This window comes from Eutrigla gurnardus, assembly GCF_963514095.1.
Source record: "Eutrigla gurnardus genome assembly, chromosome: 11".
Taxonomy (NCBI): domain Eukaryota; kingdom Metazoa; phylum Chordata; class Actinopteri; order Perciformes; family Triglidae; genus Eutrigla; species Eutrigla gurnardus.
In genome coordinates, this window is record NC_139925.1 from 24,282,470 (window position 1) to 24,304,339 (window position 21,870).

Here is a 21,870-nt window from a genome sequence, read left to right on the forward strand (position 1 = left end):
CACTCTTCTTAAGTGAGTTATCTATATTATCTATAATTTATAAACTCACTCAATCACCGTATTATTTAAAATAATAATCTGGTTTACAGCAGAACTGCACAAGGCCTTGCAGTGCAGCACGTTGTTTTAATTCAACTTCCTTTGACTGATTAGAAGAAACACATTATTTGGCAAAAAAGTTGTTATTTTTTCACTTATCTTGTATCTTAACATGTGCTGAATTACACTGAGAATGAAGACAGTGGCTCTATTCTCTATAAGATTAACATTCAAGTTTTCCCCTGAATACATTGATGGCATTTCAACCTGTTGGTTCCACTTTCTGATCACAGGCACTTCTAGATTAGTCTGTTCTGCATAAATATCTGTCTGACTTAACTTGGTAAACTTGAACATATTCTGAACAAATTATTGTTATTTTCCAGAGATTGAGCATTGCACAAATTGCATTGAACCCTCTCTTCTAAAAGACACCAGAGACCAGAGTGCATCATAAGCCCCAATTCTTAGGGCTAAGCAACAAAAACACACTGCTTGTAAAAGATTGCGGTTTAGTTTATAAAGTAATAGGTGTTATGTGAGAACATTTTACTTTCATTCTCAACATCTGAACCTGATGACTGTTTTTCATGAAAAGTAAGTCTGCATTCATTTCATATTTTGCTTCTTTTGTTCATAGAAGAACAAACATCCCATCATTAAAGAATCTGTTCAGCAGGTTAGCTGAAGGAAACCTGACCTCTAGAAAAAAAGAATAACAGTTCAAAAAGGATCTTCCCAAGGCCATGATAGGTAAATATTTAGCTTTTTTCAGCATGTCTTATAGTAGCCCCTTATGGGTGAGAATTTAGCAGCATGTCTTGAAGTGCAGTATGAGGTCTTCAGGGGGGTTTAGGAGCCCTAGTAGTTGCCAATACAGAGTAAAATGTTCCAAAAGTGGGTATGTCATGTTATTTTCACCTCACTAGACCCTGCAGTGGATATCAGGCTCTGTCCTCATAAACGCACTTGCTCCCGTGACAAGCAACCCAAGCATAGACTAGACACTCAGCTTGACATGGATTTATACACACTATGCTCATCTTACATGAGAGCTACTACATCTGAATGCCACCCGCTAATTTGTGACCCGCCACGGCAAAACCAGCAACAAGTCGGGTGGGACGAATTCGCGTAAACGACGAAATAAGATTTTTTTTTTTCAAAATTAGTGATTTTCATTTTTTTGCAGAATATGCAAGTTGAGATCATGAAGAAGCCACTCCATGTTTCAGATAACAGTATTGGTTGCCTTAAAAGTATACATTTTGTATTTGTAGTTTCTGAAAAAATCTGCCGTGTATGTGTCTTTGCTAGGGCGAGTACGGCGATGCAGTTCATTTCCATACTGATCACCGTTGGCCAAATCACGCACTGTTGTTGTTTTTTCGGTCAATCAGCTGCACGTTAGAAGCGAAAATCATGGCTACTTATTCAGCGCCCGTGTCGGCTGCAGCGGAGGAGTTGGAGCGGAAGATATCAGACGCTATATCTACAGTTCCATTTCAACGGGATAAAGACAGCGAAATGGAGGAAATCCGTAACTTTGACTGCAAATTCTACGGAAGAAGAAAGGAGAACTCTCTCCTTGGAAGACATCCATGTAGCGACAAACTTTGTCAAGAGCTTACAGCATACGGATGGATTCTTTAGCTGCCGAAAGAGAACAAACGGACATAGCTGCAGACGAAAAGAAAGTCCGCCCGGACCTCTTATTTCATCGGAGCCAACGAAGTCTGCAGGAATACTTAAGCTAGCTCAGTACTGTTGTTTTAAAAGTATATGCACATCGAAACTAAGCTGTAATGGGAGGTTTTTGGCTCATAATGTGGGCATCTGATTTAACAGTAAGGTGCCAAGGGGCCTGTTGCTTTGAATTGACTGTGATGCTAATAGTTTAGCAACTAGCCTACCTGAGGACAATAGGCTAGTTGCTAAATCATTAGCACTAGCTACTTAGACGGTGCCTGTTAGCATGACACATGACGTGAAACTTCTTTGTTTTCCTTTTCAGGTTTGGCAAAGACACCCTGATGTATATAATCAAACACTTTGATGAGAATGGGCCTGGACTAAATTCACTTAATTCTAGTACTGACTGTACTGTAGGATTTTTTTTCCTCCAATGTTTACATTGTACACTTAATAACACTACATCAACATTGCAGGCTAACAGATAGCAGATATCACAGGGCTTATCTGAATGAGATGCAAATGAGCACCATTGTGTTTCCTTGCTCACCAGGGGCCCGTTTCACAAAGCAGGTTCAACAAACTCTGAACCGAACCCTGAACTCTGAGTTGATCAACTCTGAGATGGGCAACTCTGAGTTTTCGGTTTCAGAACAGCGGTTTTGAATTAGTTCAGTCAACTCTTGAGTATGTAAACTCGCCTGCCTGCCGACTCTACAAAGCCATCATCAATGGAGCTCCGATACTACGATTCAGCATGGCAACCGGGAGAGCGTTATTAGATATTACCGAGTGTTTATGTAGAAAATGAGCATATCCTGAGAAAGCGGAGCAACGTAACTGCAGCAAAGTAGCGATAGTTAGCGTGGCAGACAATTACTGCCCGATCTAATGTGTATAACTGAATGAAACAGTCGATTGATCTAAAGGTAATAAGTGTTCATTTTCAGCTTTGCAGAGCGACACTGTGGGGTAACAGTGTCGCTGCCTATGATGCAGGCGACAGCAGTTTAATTCCCGTAGTTCACAAAGTAGCGCAATGAATAAATTATCATTTTTATTGGGTGTAATCCCCCCAGGCACAGAAAGACTGGCTTCAGTTGAAAATTAAGCATAAGAATATTGCGCAAATACGTTGACTAAGGCATATGATTTTAATCATATTTCACATATTAAACAGTAAATATAAGCAGGTATTTCAACACAGGAATGTACTTAAACATTTCATAAATCTCCCGTTCGCAAAAAAGCTAGCTCCGCAAAGAATCTGGTTGCGGATTATGTCCGCGATATGAAATGTTGAAAATGTCGGAGAATATTGTTTAGATAATATCTAATGTGATTGAAAGGAAAGGTAATCAAAATCCTCTCCCGACGCAAAGCTGCTAGAATCACTTTTATTTCCGTATCGATTAGGTTGACGATGAAAGGACGGCACAATTTTTCAGAGTTGGTTCAGATTCCGGAAAAAGGCGGAGACATGTAGGGTTAGGTTCACGGAGTATGTTACCCGGGTAACTGACTCAGATTTATGCTGAACTGGCTTTGTGAAACCGAAAAACCAGAGTTTCCCTCATCTCAGGGTTAACTAACTCAAGGTTTTTACTAAACCTGCTTTGTGAAACGGACCCCAGGTGAGGTGAGGTGAAGTGAGATTTGCAAATTTTTCAGGCCAGTTTTCTCAGTGAACGGTTTTCAGAGAAGCATACATTCAAATGGCCACAACTTCGTCAAATATTATTTCCATGTGTTAGACATCATTGGAAAGCTTAGAAACTACACTTTCAGAATCTGTGAATAACTCAAAATGCCCCGAGGTCGACTTGTTCCTGGTTTTGCCGTGGCTGGTCACATTTGTCCAGCCACACCTTGCAATCACTGTATTGTTGCTTCCAATAGACTCACTGTTACGCCCCAGGCTAGGGGAACAGGAGCATAACATAAATGAGACCGAGAACGACGTTTGCAATCAGAAAAAGCTGTTATTTATTGTTTCAGTTCGTAAGTTGAACAAAAGTATACCACAAGGTGGACAGAGTTGAAAACAAAAGAAAACAGGAAACAAAATGAAGCGTCTCTTCAGGGGCCTGTACTACGAAGCGAGTTCAACATACCCAGGGTATCTTTCAGAGAGCCAGCTTAAGTAACCCTAACAAAGGCAATCGGAGATAAGCGGTCACACAAAGCTGGTTATCAACTCGTTAACTCAACCCAGGGTTTACCTGCCCAGCTATGAGCGCGTGCACATGAAAGAGGCGGCGTTTGCAGCATTTGACCAATCACATACATGGATCAGTCTACGGCAGCGGAGCGGCGTTTTTCGCGTACGAGGAGCGAACCATAATCTTACAGAAATACGAAGACGTTAAACATATAATGCAGGCAAAAGGCAACAGTTTCATCTGCCAAATGCAGGAAGGACAGCTGGCAAAAACTCGCCGACTGTGTGAATGCGGAAGTCGTATTAATAGTATTAGTAGTACTATAATATGACTGCCCCATCATAAGGGCACTAGTAGATCTGACTGATTTGAGTACAGCAGTAACTTCGCTGATAGCTCAGTGGTAGAGTTACCGCCCCATGTTACGAGGCTCCTTGCAGCGGCCCCGGTTCCAATCCGACTTTCGGCCGTCTTTTTAGATCATGTCATCGCTCTCTCTCGTCCCTTTAACTCTTATAATGTCCTTCCGCAATAAAAGGCCAAACATAACTTTCAAATTATGAATTTGTTGCTTGGATGTATTCTTATAACGTGGTTTATGACAATATTAGCCTCATTCTTACAGCTGCAATTCCGGCGGTGTAAAACGGACTTGGGAGCAAATCAAATAAATATAAAAACATAATTCAAAGTGGTAAGTAGGCTGTACACTGACATAGAAAAGTCTTTCCCTCCGATGAGAATCTGTATCTCTCATATAAAACATCATCAGACACAGACAAAAGGGTTTTGCCGGTCTCTGTACACTCTATAGTTCTCCTATGAGACCCTCTCACGATCCACCGAGCTTCTTTTTTTTATATCCGCGCACCAAGACAGCTGATTGGTCGGTAGGCGGTGTGTTTCTCCACGTTGATCTCTTATCAGGAACATAACCTGCTCCGGAGCAGGTTAGCTCCACGGCGTTAGTTACCATGGCGATCTACCCCGGTAAGAAGTGAACCAGTGTCGTAGGACAGAAAACCCAGAGTTAACGCTTAAGTTACCTCGCTAAGCACAAATCCTGCTTCGTAGTACAGCTAGCTTGGTGAACCAAGGCCAAACATAACAAACAAAATAAACTATCTACTTGACCAGACTGACTTTGCCCTGGGAGGAAAAGAAACAAACAAAATTTACAATACTAAACCTATCTCACTAAACTAACAAAAAACAGGAGAAAAAGGGGGATCAAAATAAACGGCAGTTGCACCCTTACTGCTTCCGTATCACAAGATATTCTAAATACACAAGATAACAACAATTACGATTATAAGTTGGGACACAAGTTAACAAAGCTCAAAACAGCAGCTACGCAGACGGGAAGGAAAAGTCACACCGCACAGTGACAGCCCTCAATGCGATCTGCAGAGCACTGCCTTTTCAAACGGGACCACTCCCGGACAGCTCGTCAGGCTCATCGGCTGCAGCTGCGGAGGACCAATGGCTGGCGGCAGGAGGCGGGACCTGTAAATCAGCAAAGATAGTGAAGAGGAAAACAGGAGCGCTCACTCAGACCCAAATGGACAAACACTATTGGCTGGGGGCCGTAACACCCCCCTTCCTAAAAAGAACATCTATCCCAAAAAGATGTGCTCAGGACTGGGAGACACGAGAAAGAGCGTCGGCCATAACATTATCGACTCCCTTTTTGTGGCGGATTTCTATATTGAAACCCTGCACCAACAAAGACCACCTCATCAAACGCTGATTCGCGTTTCGCATCTGGTGCAGGAAAACGAGTGGGTTGTGGTCGGTGAACACTGAAATAGGTAAAGCACTGGAACCAAGATACACCTCAAAATACTGTAACACCAACAGTAGGGAGAGAGCCTCCTTCTCTACAGTGCTATAGTTAAGTTGGGGAACACTGAACTTTTTTGAGAAATAACAAAGTGGATGAACGATACCTCTCTCATCCTCCTGCAGCAACACAGCTCCAGCCCCACTGGCGCTGGCATCCACCTCCAACTTAAACGGGCGGGTGAAGTTTGGGGCTGCCAGGACAGGTGTGCTGCAGAGGAGAGCTTTACAGGAACGAAAAGCGACATCACAAGCATTGGTCCAAACAAATGTTTTTTTTTTAACACTGTATCAAGGATATATCTGTACTTTGCTGATTTGCTCCAATCAGCTTTCTCTCTACCCTGGTCAATCCCCCACTAGGCTACCTGCTACTAAAACAAACAAAAAAAAACAACAACTCACAACATGATGGTGGCATCACAATGCTGCACCATTGGGATGGTGTAGATGGTGTGTCGGTGCTTGATTTCATCCAGGCATGATGCTAAGAATTGAGGCCAAACAGTTTAAACTTGGTTTCATCAGACTAGAGACAGAGCAGGTAGTGGTTACAATTGATGTGCAACTCATGGTGTTCTTTGTGTATTGACTCAGTTAATAAAGTGCAAGAGTGAAAGAGTTTGAGAGTGATATCACTATTGGGAGGTTCATGTGTTTTTATGTTCATAGTTAGCTCCTGCAGACTGCATTTACTGGGTTTGATGACATCAAAGTAACCTCATTGTAGCTTCAACTACACACACACACACACACACACACACACACACACATACACACACACAAACAAACAGAAGCCCAGCATGACCACTTAATCCCTGCTCAGTCCCCTCTCTCCACACTACATTGCTCTGCACTCACTGTTTGCCCTCACTGCCTCTTCTCTGCCCCACTTCTTCCCTCTCCTAATCTGCCTCTTTCTCTCTCCCTCTTTTTTATGTCTACCTCCTCCACTTTCTTTGACCTGTCATCTCACCATCTGATCTCATCTGCTACTTCTTATAAGGTCATCTCTCCACTCTCCATTGCTGTATTTTCTTGTGGAGTAAGGGCAGCAAGAGGCCGTCTTTCTCTTTGATTCATCTCTCCATCAGGAGGTGAAGGGCCCGGGTATGTGAGGTGACACACTGGATTAGGGGGTTGCATTCAGTTTAGATGCAAGGTCATCCATGGGGGTCCTTTAGGGCCACTTTTGTGAATTGTCCACCACTGATCTGTCATGGCCAGCCAAAACACATTTCAAGACCCTTTTGATCCACCCCAACACACTCGTGCACACCACATATGCGTGTTCACGCATTTCATGCAAACTTTTCAAAAGGGTTAGGTGGCGGTCTGGAAGAAAATCCCAGGACACCACCAGACAGTGTTACCATTGTGCTCCTCTGAAGAAGTGCTTTCAAAACTCACAAAATGAAGCAATACCATCTTTGAGATGTGTGGAGCTCCTGTGCAGAGACTAACACTTCCTAGCACAATCAACCGGAGCACAAGCACATGCATCCATGCTCTGAACATGATTCATATAAATATGTTTAAACAAAAGCAAGTTTTTCATAAAGAGAGGACAACAGTTTTGCACACAGTAAGGTGGCGATGAGAGTGTGTTTCATTGCAAGTCATGAGGTTGATGATGATTGTAACATAGCTGAAAAATACTGTGAAAGAGTTCATATTTTAAATTTGAGAGGAGCAACACCACTGTAAAATCGGCAAAGGAAAATTTAAATGAATGTGTGATTTAATCCATTACTGTTATATGACTATTAGGAGTTGATGCATCAGTAGGCTAGGTGGTGCTGATTCTCGGTTGAGAAAACCATTTTACTATTGCAAAGAAGAGTGCGTGATTAAGTCATGTGAAATGATAAAAAAACAGTAGAAAACTTGATGAAAGTATATTTCTATTTGTTTAATTTTTTAATGTGGTGAAAATTCAGATCTGCATGAAGCGACAAGGAAGCGGTTTTAACCCACTGCTATTTCCCAACTCGTCAGCAGAGCAGAACCTTGATTAGACATGAAGTCAAAAGATTTATGTACAGTACATCTTTTATTTGCAAAAATCTTTCAATCTTGTTTCATTTCACTCTGTCACATCTTGCTTTTATCAATACACCAACTTTCACATCTCAGCCATCTTTAAAAATGTGACTGAATAAATGTATTCCCAACCGAATGGTCAATAGATTCCTCCCAAGTGTGGGCTGAGGTCATATTATCCTACAATGTACAATTCAAGGTAAAGTGAATCCATTCAGGGAGGATAAACATTGATTCACGGACCAGTTACAATGGGACCCATACTGGACCTGATAAGACTGAATATAATTTGAACCTGACCTAACTTGAATGCCAAGGTCGGCCAGGTCCTTAACTCCAGAAGCGGAGTAGACCTGTCAAGACCTTGAATTTAAACAACTGTATTTTTCTTCATCTTCCATCTATCCATTGTTAATATGTGCATTATACCAAGAATAGAGCCATACAAGGCAACTTTCAATGTGGCCCGTCTATCTAGAGGCTAAGGAATGGGAGTCAATGGCTCCAAAGAAATAATGTTTTGGTCCCATTTAAATCGTACCATACACGTTTACTATGTAAAAGATACATTTTCATGTCAAGGAAGTCAATTTATTTTGTATAACTGTTAAAGTATATGTTGAAAGTAAAGACAGTGAAAATACGTAATTCACACCCAAAGATGACACACCCAAAAGTGATGTAGTGTTGTCTCTCTCTGTGTGTTTGGTACCAGGATGTAACGTTACTATAACAACCGGTCTCTCTGTGCGTTGGGTACCAGGATGTAACGTTACTATAACAACAGGTCTCTCTGTGTGTTGGGTACCAGGATGTAACATTACTATAACAACAGGTCTCTCTGTGTGTTGGGTACCAGGATGTAACGTTACTATAACAACAGGTCTCTCTGTGTGTTGGGTACCAGGATGTAACGTTACTATAACAACAGGTCTCTCTGTGTGTTGGGTACCAGGATGTGACGTTACTATAACAACAGGTCTCTCTGTGTGTTGGGTACCAGGATGTAACGTTACTATAACAACAGGTCTCTCTGTGTGTCGGGTACCAGGATGTAACGTTACTATAACAACAGGTCTCTCTGTGTGTTGGGTACCAGGATGTAACGTTACTATAACAATAGGTCTCTCTGTGTGTTGGGTACCAGGATGTAACGTTACTATAACAACAGGTCTCTCTGTGTGTTGGGTACCAGGATGTAACGTTACTATAACAACAGGTCTCTCTGTGTGTTGGGTACCAGGATGTGACGTTACTATAACAACAGGTCTCTCTGTGTGTTGGGTACCAGGATGTAACGTTACTATAACAACAGGTCTCTCTGTGTGTTGGGTACCAGGATGTAACGTTACTATAACAACCTGTCTCTCTGTGTGTTGGGTACCAGGATGTGACGTTACTATAACAACAGGTCTCTCTGTGTGTTCAGTACCAGGATGTAACATTACTATAACAACAGGTCTCTCTGTGTGTTGGGTACCAGGATGTAACGTTACTATAACAACAGGTCTCTCTGTGTGTTGGGTACCAGGATGTAACGTTACTATAACAACAGGTCTCTCTATGTGTTCGGTACCAGGATGTAACGTTACTCACACTATAAGATGCCATCTGTTGGGCAATCTTATCTTACCCTGGTCCACCATGCTTTTATTGTGAAGTGCAAACATCTTTGAGCAACATCTCAACCACGACACCAGCACACTGGGAATGTCAACCCATTGAGCTACACCTCAGCTATATGACCAGCTGTGGCCTGTTTGATCTACCTCTCCTCTTCCTCTTACAGCCTTGGTATGTCGTCTTCTCTGTGCTGAATCCAATCTAAAAGATAGTACAGCAAGTGGAGAGTGCACTGCAGAGCCTTGTCCCTCAGTCCCTCCTTCCATCTCCTGCACTTGACAGCTTGGGAAGCTAGTGTCCAGGTGAGTGGAGGGAGAGTTATTAAAAAAAATGATGCGTTTATATTTCGATCATCAGAAGTGTACTTAGAGAATGTAGACGTGTCCATACATGCATGTTCATGTGTGTCAATATATGTAGCATGTGATTTTTTTTAAATCTGACCATGTTTTGTAGCCTTGAGATTAAAACAAATGTGTGTGTGCCGATATGCTTCTATGTTTCCACACATAGATTGGTGTCACACAACACACAACTTTGTGTGTGTCTTAACATGATGCACGCTGTGTATTTTCAGCTTGCCCATGCACTTGTGTCTATGTGTGTGTGTGTGTATAGTATGTATGTGTGTGGTGGTGGCTTAAAAGGGCCCTGGCGTACTTAAAGGTGCATTACAGGTCTCAGGCTAATCCACAGTGATAGCTAAAGTGCTCTGTGTCGACCACAGGAGACTGTGTGTGAGCGGGGTTTTTTTGGGGGCGGGGGGGGGGGGGGGGGGGGGTGCAGAGAAGCCAGCGTATGATGTGACCATCGCACACATTATTCAGCATAAATTTTGTATTGGGCCACGACTCTCCCCGGTCTTCACATGTACAAAGAATGGAGAGAGATGGAGGCAGGGAAGAAGGGAGCAGGAGTTCACAGGAGGACGGAGCAGAGTGAGGAAGAGATGGAGGGCGGGCAGAGGAGCAAAGGATGGACAGAGGAAAAAGGAAGGGATTAGATAGGTAGAAGAGCAGAAGGAAGGAAGAAGAAAACAACTAAGGGGGAGTTTTGAAAAGAGGTTGCAGGATTAGATGTGGGATAAAGGACGGAGAGGTGGAGGTGGAGTAGCATTCATTATGCAGACTCTCCTCCTTGTTTCTTTGCTTTCTTCTCCTTTCAGCTCCTGTTTATTTTGATGTACTGTGTGTCTTAAGTACTGATGGTAAACACTGCCACTCTGAGAGTGTGTGTGTGTGTGTACATGTATGTGCGAATCTGCACAGACAAGTATATATATATATATATATATATATACATATATATGTATACAGGTATTTTATCTGTTTTTGTAGCTCTAATTCTTTGTTATGGCTGAAAGAGTGCTGACTAATCAAAATCTTATTCTGCTGTTGGAGAGACGAGAGATTAGCCTTTGGCCTTTTACCTCCTGGTCAACTCTGATGAGGTCTCTGCTAGCTCTGCAAGTCATGTTAAGAGAAACCAAAAGTTGTCCATATATTTATTTATTTGAATAATTAACATACATTATGTAAATGTCCTTATTTCAACACAACCACATGAGGAAACCAAGAGTCAACTGCTGATACACACCGTTGATTGAACCCTGTGATTGAGCGTCCGCATGTAAAGTCTGTTGCACAATCTTCATTCATGTGGGTTTATTTTGACCCAAACCATGATGTTTTCCTAAACCTAACCAAGTAGCTGTGCTGCCTAAACCCAACCCTGTAGTGCTGTTTGAGTTCACAGCATTCACCACTGCTTTAAACCTGCGTTCCTTATGTGAAGAGATGGGAGTAAGAATGGTCATGACATGCCACGTGAAAAGCTGTAAATGTGTGACATGATATGAAAAATGTCCATGTGAGTACTATCCATGAGAAGATATTGTTGTCTTCTTTTTCTTTTTACAATGTAATTCATCTGCTGACTTATTTGAGAAAAGACTCAAATTAATTTTTCATCGCTATTTTAAAATCAGCATCAGGTGAACTTACTTGTGATTTAGAAGTAATTGGGATTTAGCAACGGACACACAGGAATGTGAATAAAAACATACTGATGAATAGCATGTACGCATGTACTGTATGTATGTGAACAAGTGTTTAGGTGCCTATGAGAAGATATGGAGATTCTGTGTGTGTGTGTGTGTGTGTGTGTCTGTGCATGCGTGTGCACGTGGTGTGTGTGTGCATGTCTTTGTATGTCTGTGCATGTGTGTTTGTCTGTTTGTGTGTGTGCACACGTGTGTGTGTGTGTGTGTGTGTGCGTGTGTGTGTGTGTGTGTGTGTGTGTGTGTGTGTGCGTGCATGTGTGTGTGTGTGTGTGTGTGTGTGTGTGTGTGTGTTTGAGAGAGAGAGAGAGACCGGGCTGTGGAGGTTAGCCCAGGCTGCAGCAGTGGTGGAGACCTATTTTAATTCTTAACTAGATGTCCATGATTTATTAATCTGTGTTTGAAATAACAATTACCGTGTCAGAAGGGATCAGGCCAAAGCCTTAATTGCACTGGAAAACACACTTAATATGGAACTTGGCCCGACCAAAGCACACGCATGGCATCCCCAACAGACCTGAGAAGATGTCTCTGTTGCTGCATCCGTGTCCGTGCATTATACAGTACGTATGTAAATCTGAGCATGAATGTCAATGCTGTTCCTGCATCAACTTGTGACTAAGTTATATGTTGCCATATGTGCATTATTCAGCAACACTCTCATCCTCCTCATCCAAACATGCAACTGCAGCTTCGTCACCGCTGTCACGGATTTGAATCTGTGTTTGCCTTTCCTTGGTTTAAATGTGACGTAGAACCATCAGTATACAGTATGTGTTATGTCACAAACAGACGGGGAGCAATTCATTTATTTAGGTTTGGACAACAAATCTAACATTTTGTCAAAGCAATAACACTTCTTTATTGGATTTATATTCTTTATTGGATTTATGAACGAAAAGACTGGTTTGACTTAATACATTTTTTTTTTTTGTAACTATTTACCACATTGCCTCATTTTTAGACGGGACAAAAACATTGTCTCCTGAGTGAAAGTCATCTGTCCACCCGGACCTCCTCCCTATGCAGATTTTGAGAAAAAGCCATTTTTGTTTGTGTCCATTTGAACGTGTTAGTCGACATCAACTCATAATGTGCTGTTAACTGGTTGGTTCACTGATGTCTGTGAGACATTCATTTTGCCTACTTATTACAGTACAGATGTATATGTATATAGTGTCTTTTTTATTCTATTTTTGGAAATTGTCTTGTTTTTTTTTTTTTTACTTTTACTGGTTTATTGTTGACTGTTTATTGTTTGTAAGTATCGTGTGCACTGAATAACAAGGCAAGTTCCTTTACTGAAATGTGAAATGTATCAATTACGCAAACTCAAGGCACCTTAAGCACCGTTTGCTGACGTTAGCACGCCATTCCATCGGCCTGTGAGTCTTTCCTTTCACAAACCACCATTGTAGGTGATGCAAACAGAAACATGTCCAAAGCACGAACGCACATTTGACAGCATCGCATCAGATCAGTGGAATGACAAAAAAACAAAGTCGAGCCCAACTTCTCATCCCCGATGATTCCAAGCTGCCTGTAGTCGCAAATGCAGAACAAATTAAAACAATTACAAAAGAAATTAGCATTAACATTAGTGGAACTAACTTCTCTCCTCCTCATAATGCACTTGAAGAAACTCCTCATAATGCACTTGTATTATTATAATGAATTTGTTTCGATTCATACCGTCAGGAATGCATTTCAGTTGTATGGCCTATTGTGACCTGTTGTCTTTTGAAAGGTGTTTGTTAAGTGTTTTTTACTGGCTCATATAGGTGTTTAATATGTTATGCTATTTTTATACTGAAAATAGTTGACCAGTTAAAAGTGAGAATAGAATGATTGGAGCTGACTTTGACACTAACACCGGTGTTTTACTAAAGATTGGCAGTTTGGAGTCACACATGTTAATGTGACAAGAAATTCAACTTTTTGATTTTGATAGATTTAAAGTTGATGAAGATTAAACAGCCAATTGTGTTATTTTTATTCTTAAAGGGGCCATATTATGAAAAACAGGTTTTTCTCTAGTCTCTACACCCATAAACTGGTCTTCCCTGAGCCTGTCAACTCCCAGGATGAGGGAAAAAAAGCGACTCCTGCATGGTCTCTACAGCTCACCCTCCGGTAAAACGGTGCTCCTACAGGCTGTTCAGATTCAGCTCCTTTCGTGACGTAACGATAAGGGTCTTTTGCATAAGCCAAACTCCTCTGCACGATGATAGGAGATATCTGAGAGGGGGCGTTTCGGTTCGGACGGAACCCGGGGCCGCGTGTCCGACAGCGCCGTGGATGACGGTCCAGGCCTGGTCTCTTGCGTTTCATTTTTAATGACAATGTGCCGGCTACGGTCCGTGTTAGCTTGTATGTGTGTGCTAACCACTTCACATCGGACTGCTTCAGTAACGAGGTTCAGTACAAAGCTGGCTTTGCCTCGACTCTGACCCTCGTAAAAGGATCTGTCCCAACCATACAGGACCCAGCAACTTCACCTGAGACACATAGGCATAGCGATACATCCACGTAAACATTGGCACATGCTGTCGCTAGCGTAAGCAGCCTCCTCTCCATCGCTCTCCAAGTAGGCGATGACAGACGGAACTCATTAGCATTTAAAGGTGCAGACACAGAAACTGCCTGTTCTCAGCAGAGCTCATTTGAGCAACTTTTAGACAGCTGAAATTCAGGACCACGAATGGGTTTGGGGCAATGCATATCGAATCCAGTGTTGTTGGACCTCTGACAGCTGTGTGGAATGGATGAAAAACAGTATAGTATGTCCCCTTTAATATACTTGGACATGGCAGAGCGGCATTTTTATTTTAAAATGACCAGTCCAGCTCCACTCACATCCCGAATCTGAAGCGAGGTCCCACCACTGGTCTGTAACAGGTCTGTAGTAGGGTTGCACGGTATACCGGTACTAATTTGGTACCGGGGTACTGAGGCATTTAAAACGGTACTATATTGCATTTGGATGGCATTTGGATGGCGATAGCGAGCAGCGTGGACGGTAGCAACAAACGCAGCAGGAGGAAAGCTTGGAGAGAGAGAGGGAGAGAGTAGAGGAGCACGGAGAGGAGAATGGCTGTAGGTGGGTTGAAAACATGAGGAACTAATGTTGGAGTCTCACCCCCTCTAACCAAAGAGACATGAGAATATTTTTTTTTTAACGGAGATCTCCATCTCTGGGAAATGAGGGAATGATGCACGACCATTCAAACACACTACCAGGTTTCTAACCACACACACAGCTTAATGCAAATGGGTGAAGTATTGAGACTCAAAAGTGTAAGATCTTTTACATTTTTTTTTAAGTAGACAGAACTTCTGTTTTCCTGATCAATTGAGCCCATTATTTAAGGTTTTCACCTGTTATTTTTCTGTTTTAGATCTGCTTTGCAATACTGCACACAGCATGATGCAGATGAAACAAGAAGACATATAATTGCAAATTAGTACTGTAAAGCAACCTACATTTCTTATAATTACACTTATGTGCTATCATCAATGTCACTTCATGTAGAAAGAAAAATCTACTAACTACTGGGAGATATCTCATTGGGGCCGCTTGGTTAGCATTCATCTTTACGAGGATAACCCGCTATCACTTAGTGGCCCTTAAACAACTATTTCCTTGTACGGCCTCGGTGCATGGCCGCTAATGGCATCTTTAATGAGGCTGACCCATAGGCCTTGTCTAATTTAAAGAGCTTGTTAAGTGACTCTCTGATTTTAAAGGTAATCTTTAAAAGCCATGTAAAGCTCTGAGAAAGTTGGTGGGAGGTGTTTGGGAGTGCTTTTACAGAGTTGGAGAAGAGGAGCCGCAGTGAGACTTTTCAGTGACTGCTGTATGATGCATCACAGGTTTGTATTATCTATACACTCTCAAAGAGGGCACAGACAGGAATGTTTCCAGTGTGTGTGTGTGTGCTTGCTTGCTTTTCTGTCATTTGCACACGTACTGCAACACACACACACACACACACACACACACACACACACACACACACACACACACACTGAAATATCCCCTTTTCCTTTTTCTCATAACTCTCTTTTCTGTTTCTCCTCTGTATTTCTGAAGGAATTCTCCATCCATCTAATTCCCCTCCTGGTTCTTTTATATTGAGGCTGGGCCCCTCTCGTATTCCATGTCAAAGGCTTTCTCTTTTATTGAACATCAAATCCTCTGTGTCTCGCCTAGCGCTCTCTTCCCACTGCTCGGCACCATGCATATTCAGGAGCCGGCGGCTGCGCTATGAGGCCGACTAGCCCTCCAAAATCCACGATTGTGGGCATTAGCGTTGCAATAACACTACATGAATAGCCGGCATGCTCTATATTTAGGTGTTAAGTCGACCGTGCTGGAGCCAAGATTGAGGCTGCTGGATGGAAGTGTGTGTGGAGACGCAGTTTCTTCCTTTTCTATCCGTCTCAGAGACCTTTTTGTCTTGGATCTGGGAGCGCTTGGTGTCCAAAAGTTCCAGCAAAGCTTGGGATGTTTTGCTGTGAGGAGCACACATCACAGACTGAATTTGTGCTTTACTGCTGACTTGAAGGCAGAAATAAAGGGAGAAGACATGACTGCTGTGAATTGGGCTTTAATGTGCTTGGCTTTATCTGCCAAACAACAAAAGCCACAGTGGTGATAATGTACAGTAAGGATAAACAGGAGTCTGTTGTTTTCTACAACTTCTTTATGAACTTTATTTCTTGTCCAATTTTCTCATGAAAATGTATTCACGAAAATAAAGACAAAAGATTAATTTTGATGATTCTAAATCTGGTCTTCAAGGTTTTCCCAGGACAATCTTAATAAATTCTCAATCCATTTTATTCCATCTCTGAAACCCACAGAAAAAAAAAGTTTTGGCCTGTATTTATTTTTTTTACTGTCAGGAGCATTGTTCTATGTATTTGTTGCTGTAATAATAATAATAATAATAATAATAATAATAATAATAATAATAATAATAATAATTATTATATATATATATATATATATATAAATGAAATATTGTACTCCTATCTGGCCGATTTGTCTGATTCTGAGAAGTACCTAAAAGGTGGTTGAGATTAAAAAATGTAAAAAAATAAAAATTATTTAATAATTACAATTATTATTTTTTAAATGGTAAGTTCATTAAAGTGGTTCTTACATTTCTGAAACACTGACACTGTCCATTCAATTTGCTTTCATCAAGTTTCAATTTATAAATGACAGGCTCAGCTAACACGCGCAGTGACTATGACACAAATAAAGGGACTGACAACTGACAAAAAAGGTTCAAAGGGTTAATAGTTTGATAATGTGAAACATAATTCTATTTTGTGATTATAAGAGATTATAAGAGGGTCATGCTTGTATGTGTTGCAGTGGAAGTGCTCTTGTATCTGTTTCACTATACATTATGATATGTATATGAAATGTGTATGCTGCCAGTATCTACTTCTCACCCAGCTCTCTGTCCTCTGCGTTTCTATGAGTTCTATGACCAAAATACTGGTTTATTCCCACTGTTTTCTGGCCTCCCATCAGTTTCCATCTCATCTGCTGTAAAATTCAGAGCGGGACAGAAAAAGAAGGAATTTGAGAGATACTGAACCTGACTGGGAGTGGGGGGGATCCAGTGATCGGTGGGGGGAGGATGGACAGAAAGAATGGTGGTGGTACTTTAGAAATAAAAGGAGAAAGAACAAAAGAAAGGGAGGAAGCCAGTTTAGGCAAGAGAGTGAAGATCGGAAGAAGGAAGTGAAAGAGAGATAAATGGAGGGAAGGAAAGATGAACAGAGCAGCTTTTGTATGGAACTCATGGAATGACTGAATAAAGGACGCAAAGGAAGATAAAATGAAGGAAGTGAAAAAGATAAGAAGTTAAGACAAAATGACAGAAGGATGTAAGGGAGACAAAATAGTTCAAATGTATTTAAGGAAGGAAGGAAGGAAGACGAACAGGAAACAAGGAATGTTATAAAGCAGGGAACCAAAAATGAATGGAGAGGGAAAAGAGGAATGTGTAGGTTTGAAGGTATTTGGAAGAGAGGAAAACCAAAGAAAGAGACTGAGGAGATAAAGGGGGGAATACAAAAATAACAACATTGAAAAAAGACGAAACAAGCACATACTAAGGAAATGAATGGATGAGGTGGTGCATGGAAAAGAAAGGAACAAAGAAGAACGAAGGATTTTGCGAGGAAAATGCAACGATAAATAAAAGGATGGGGAAGAAGAGGATGTGAATGGGAGGAGTGAAATATGAATGGATAGAAGGGCTTAAAAAAGAATGAAAGGACTGAAAAATCACAGAATGGGGGGAAATATTAAAAACTGAATCAGTGAATGAAAGTGGGAAAACAGAGAGGAAGTGTGTGAAAGATGGAAGGAAAGGTGGCTGAGTGGATGGATGCATGCATAAATAGATAGAATCATAAGGCACAAAAGAAGGAGGGGAGGAGAGAGGAAGAAGGAAAGGAGGAAGGGAGCAGGAAAGGTTGGTTAAAGGGATGAAAGGAAAAGAAGTATAAAGAGGGCCAATGAGAAGGTGTGTTCAGGATACCTGCTTATTTTTTTTGTCTTTTCCAGTTCAGCCTGCATCTCCCACTCAAGTGTGTGTGTGTGTGTTTGTGTGTGTGTGTGTGTGTGTGTGTGTGTGTGTGTGTGTGTGTGTGTGTGTGTGTGTGTGTGTTTTGACGGCATCCAGCAACCTTGCATGCCTTTTAAATTCTACTGACTAAATAATACATCCTCCACAGTCCATAATTTATGTAAGTGGACATGCAATCAGTTCAGATTAACGTGCACGATGCCCCCGTGTGTGCGTGTGTGTGTGTGTGTGTGTGTGTGTGTGTGTGTCTGCATGGGGACAGCTACAACATGACAGGTCCTTGACTTTCTCCTGGTTGCTCTTTTCCACTTTAGTTAAAAGGATATATATATATATATATATATATATACACACACACAAACATGTATATACAGTATATGGAGCATATATGCAATATTGTCAAGCGATGGTTTGGTTTTACTGTTAATATATGCAGCATCCAACAGCAAAAGTGGACTGCAGTCAATGAGCCTCACATTGTGGGGCACCTGCTTGTTGCCTGCTGAGTCCTGAAGCCCCGCCCCCCAGCTGCTGCACAGAACACCATTGCATTTATTCAAATTTTAGCATTTCGACACGTTTGGTAGTGCCTGAGAAGTTTCTGCTTGCCATTTTTAAGAGATTGTTGCCATGTTATAGATTGGCAATGATGCTGTTGTAAATACTTTACATTCCAGGTGTTAGCCTTTGACCCCTATGCAACCTAAAGGTTACTTGGCTGGAATAAAAGATGGGTCAAAGTTGGAGTATCTGTTTGCTACTGCAGTATACCACTTTTTGCACCTATCATGTGTTGGTAGTGTGAAGCCACTTTTGCTGTTATACACACCAGAAACTGAGATCATCCATGTTTGCATTACTTTCATATTTAAATATGATTAAAAAGAGTCAGAGATGCTAATAAATGGTAATAAAAAAGTATTTTTCTGGCTGGTTCCTAATTGAGTATATTTGTCCATGGGAGATATCACCTCCTTGGCCACATGATCAAGGTGAGGTATAATCAAAAAAGAACTCATCTGAGCCAGCCTTTTCAAAGGTAATCCAAATGTGAGCTTCAGCTGAATGTCCGGCCCACTTCCCTGACTATCACCCAAATCACTGAACCAGGTCTAAACTGGGACCAGCCGCACTCCGTGCTCCACGTCTAGTCTTCCTCCCAACACCAGCACCAACCACCCCGTTCCCACCCCAACCGTTCCAAGGCCATTCTACACAGAGCTCTTCAACCGAGCATTTCATTTCATCCAGACCAAATGCTAATAGGGCTGTTTGGTTGCTGGCCATCTCCCTGGGCTGACGGTCAACTACGGCAGGCTGTGCCGAGCTGTGTGGTGTCTGAGCTACCCAGAGACCACTTCATAAACAGAGGACACTTCACGGCCAATCGTCCACATTAACTGGGAACAGAGTCCATGGGTAAAATCATCAAATTGATCTTTTCGTGATTTTGTGGGGCAGCTTGTCCATCTTTCACGCCCACACACAAATCCCGTCAGAGGATGTCTTCTAGAAAACTGAGTGTTGGCCGTTATTAAAAGCTCTGAACATTTATCCAAGGAAAACCACCTATTGGGAGCTGCCCACTACTACTACTACTACTACTACTACGTTGAGGATATTGAAATGAAAAATATCCACATAAATAACTGAAGTACAGTTCTCAGGTACTTGCACTTAAAGTACTACATTTCATATCTGAATATTGCAGTTTTTCACTCCATTTCAACTCAAATCAATGTAGCACGATGGTCAAAAATGGTCAGATGTGAGACAACTTTGTTCAAATCATTTTCCAGAACAGATGCAACACTAAAGCAGTCAAACTAGCACGTTAGCTATCCAACTAGTGGATAGCTGGCTTGTTAGCTAGCTTGCTAGAGCAGCAGGCTGGTGAACAGCAGCAGAGACGAGGCTACCTAGCTCACTAGCTAACAAGTTAGCTAGCCAGACATCCATCTCTTTCTGGCTTCACTGTCACCATAACAACAGCAATCACATTTTCTTTTTTTTGTATTAGTCAAATTACCACTGAAAACTGTCCATTTTACTGCTCTTCTATGTTTTGATGCATATCTTCTAATCATACAGTGGAGCTATGAATGCATCTCCTCTACCTTCATGAAATCCACACACAGGTGAAGGTGTAAGCTTGCCAACACATAGCTGGACAGTCAGTCTGCCAGTGCTTTAATTCTGCATATTCCCCCCCCCCCCCCCAACCATCTATTACCTTGACCTTGTGGTACAGGTCACGACTGCAGCACTGCCAGCCACTCAGCAATCCTGTGCTCAGAAAAAAGTGTGTTTTGCACTGAAAATAGATCTCCTACTGGTCTTGTTTCATTCAATATGCAGAACGCTGAGTCCGTCCTCAGAGAGACGGAGAGCTGTGCATCTTTTGTGCTTGTTTTGTTGGGTGGGTTAGGGGCTGTGGATGCAATTCACCACATTTCTGTGCTCGCATAGCCCCGTCTTTTGTGTGTTTTTTTTTTCTCCTGCGCTCCGTCTCTCAACCTTGTCCTCATTATCCATTCTCCTCCAGCATAATGGTACAGGGGTTGTTAAACTTCTTCAGCCCAGGAACCAAATTTAGAAAAATCCAGTCTTACTCCAGGACCTGGTCTAATGACTACTAGTACTTACTGTACAAACTAGTATTCCTGGCACGCAGGGACTCAGAAATAAATCCTTAGCCATTTCAGGTCCTGACCCATGGTATAGTTGAAGAAAAACTTGCTGAAAGACACATAATCATGATTTAAAAAAAAAAAAAAAAGAGTGTGGGCATGTAGATGTATTTGTATGTTGTCTGTGTGTCTGTTCCTACATAGGCTCTCCCTGCACACATGTGTGGGTGTGGGGGCTCTGACATTGTATGTATGGGGGCATCCTTCAGCACAAACAGCTGCATTAATTGCTCTGAAGAGAGATCTATGTGAGGACGTCATTAACTAAGACCAGGCTTGCATTTATAATTGATATGCAACGGTGCCCTCTCAGGCTCTGGCGGCCATATTGCTGGAGGAGGTTCCTGTGTGAAACAACCCCCTGCTTTCCTCTGACGCCCACTCCAGCTCCTGTGACCTCTGACCCAGAGAGGGCGAGGGTTGCAAACACAGGTGCGCTGCAGGGACTGAAGCTCGACGTGTTCTACATCTTGGCTAGGTCAATTGTGTTGTTTTAACTGCATTGCCTACTCTGCTAATTACGAGACATGCGGTTCAACCTTTGCATGTTAACTGGCTGCTCCCTGACAGCAATGTACATTGTATAGAGTGCCTCACACTCATTATGATTATTGCATCTTTCAAACAGCTGGGGTACAGAAGTTTCTTTGTTTCCTGTCCATACATGCAAAGATTAGAATGACGGGAATAAACAAGCGGTGAGGGAGAATAAAGAATACCACCTTGTGTATGTGTTACAGTAGCTTTTTTTTCCCCACAGGGGCCGTGACACAAGCCTACCTTTAATACCTCTGTGGAACTCATTACCCAAGACACCTTTGGGAAATTCATTGTCATATCTACACAATCTCAATTATGCCATTTAATTGATATCTTTATTTGCTTAATTGCCGGCTATATTCCTCGCCAGGACAAAGAGAAGCTTTTTCCCCCATACAGGACTTCAAAGGCTGTTTTCGATCACTCTGGCGTCGCCTCGTTATTTCCCACGTGTCAGAGATGTCACAACACACACCGACGCACTTTTAATGAAGAATGACGGACGTGTTCTCTCTGCTGTTTTTTCTTCAGAAAAGGTGCGCCCATACGTATTAGTTCCATGACTG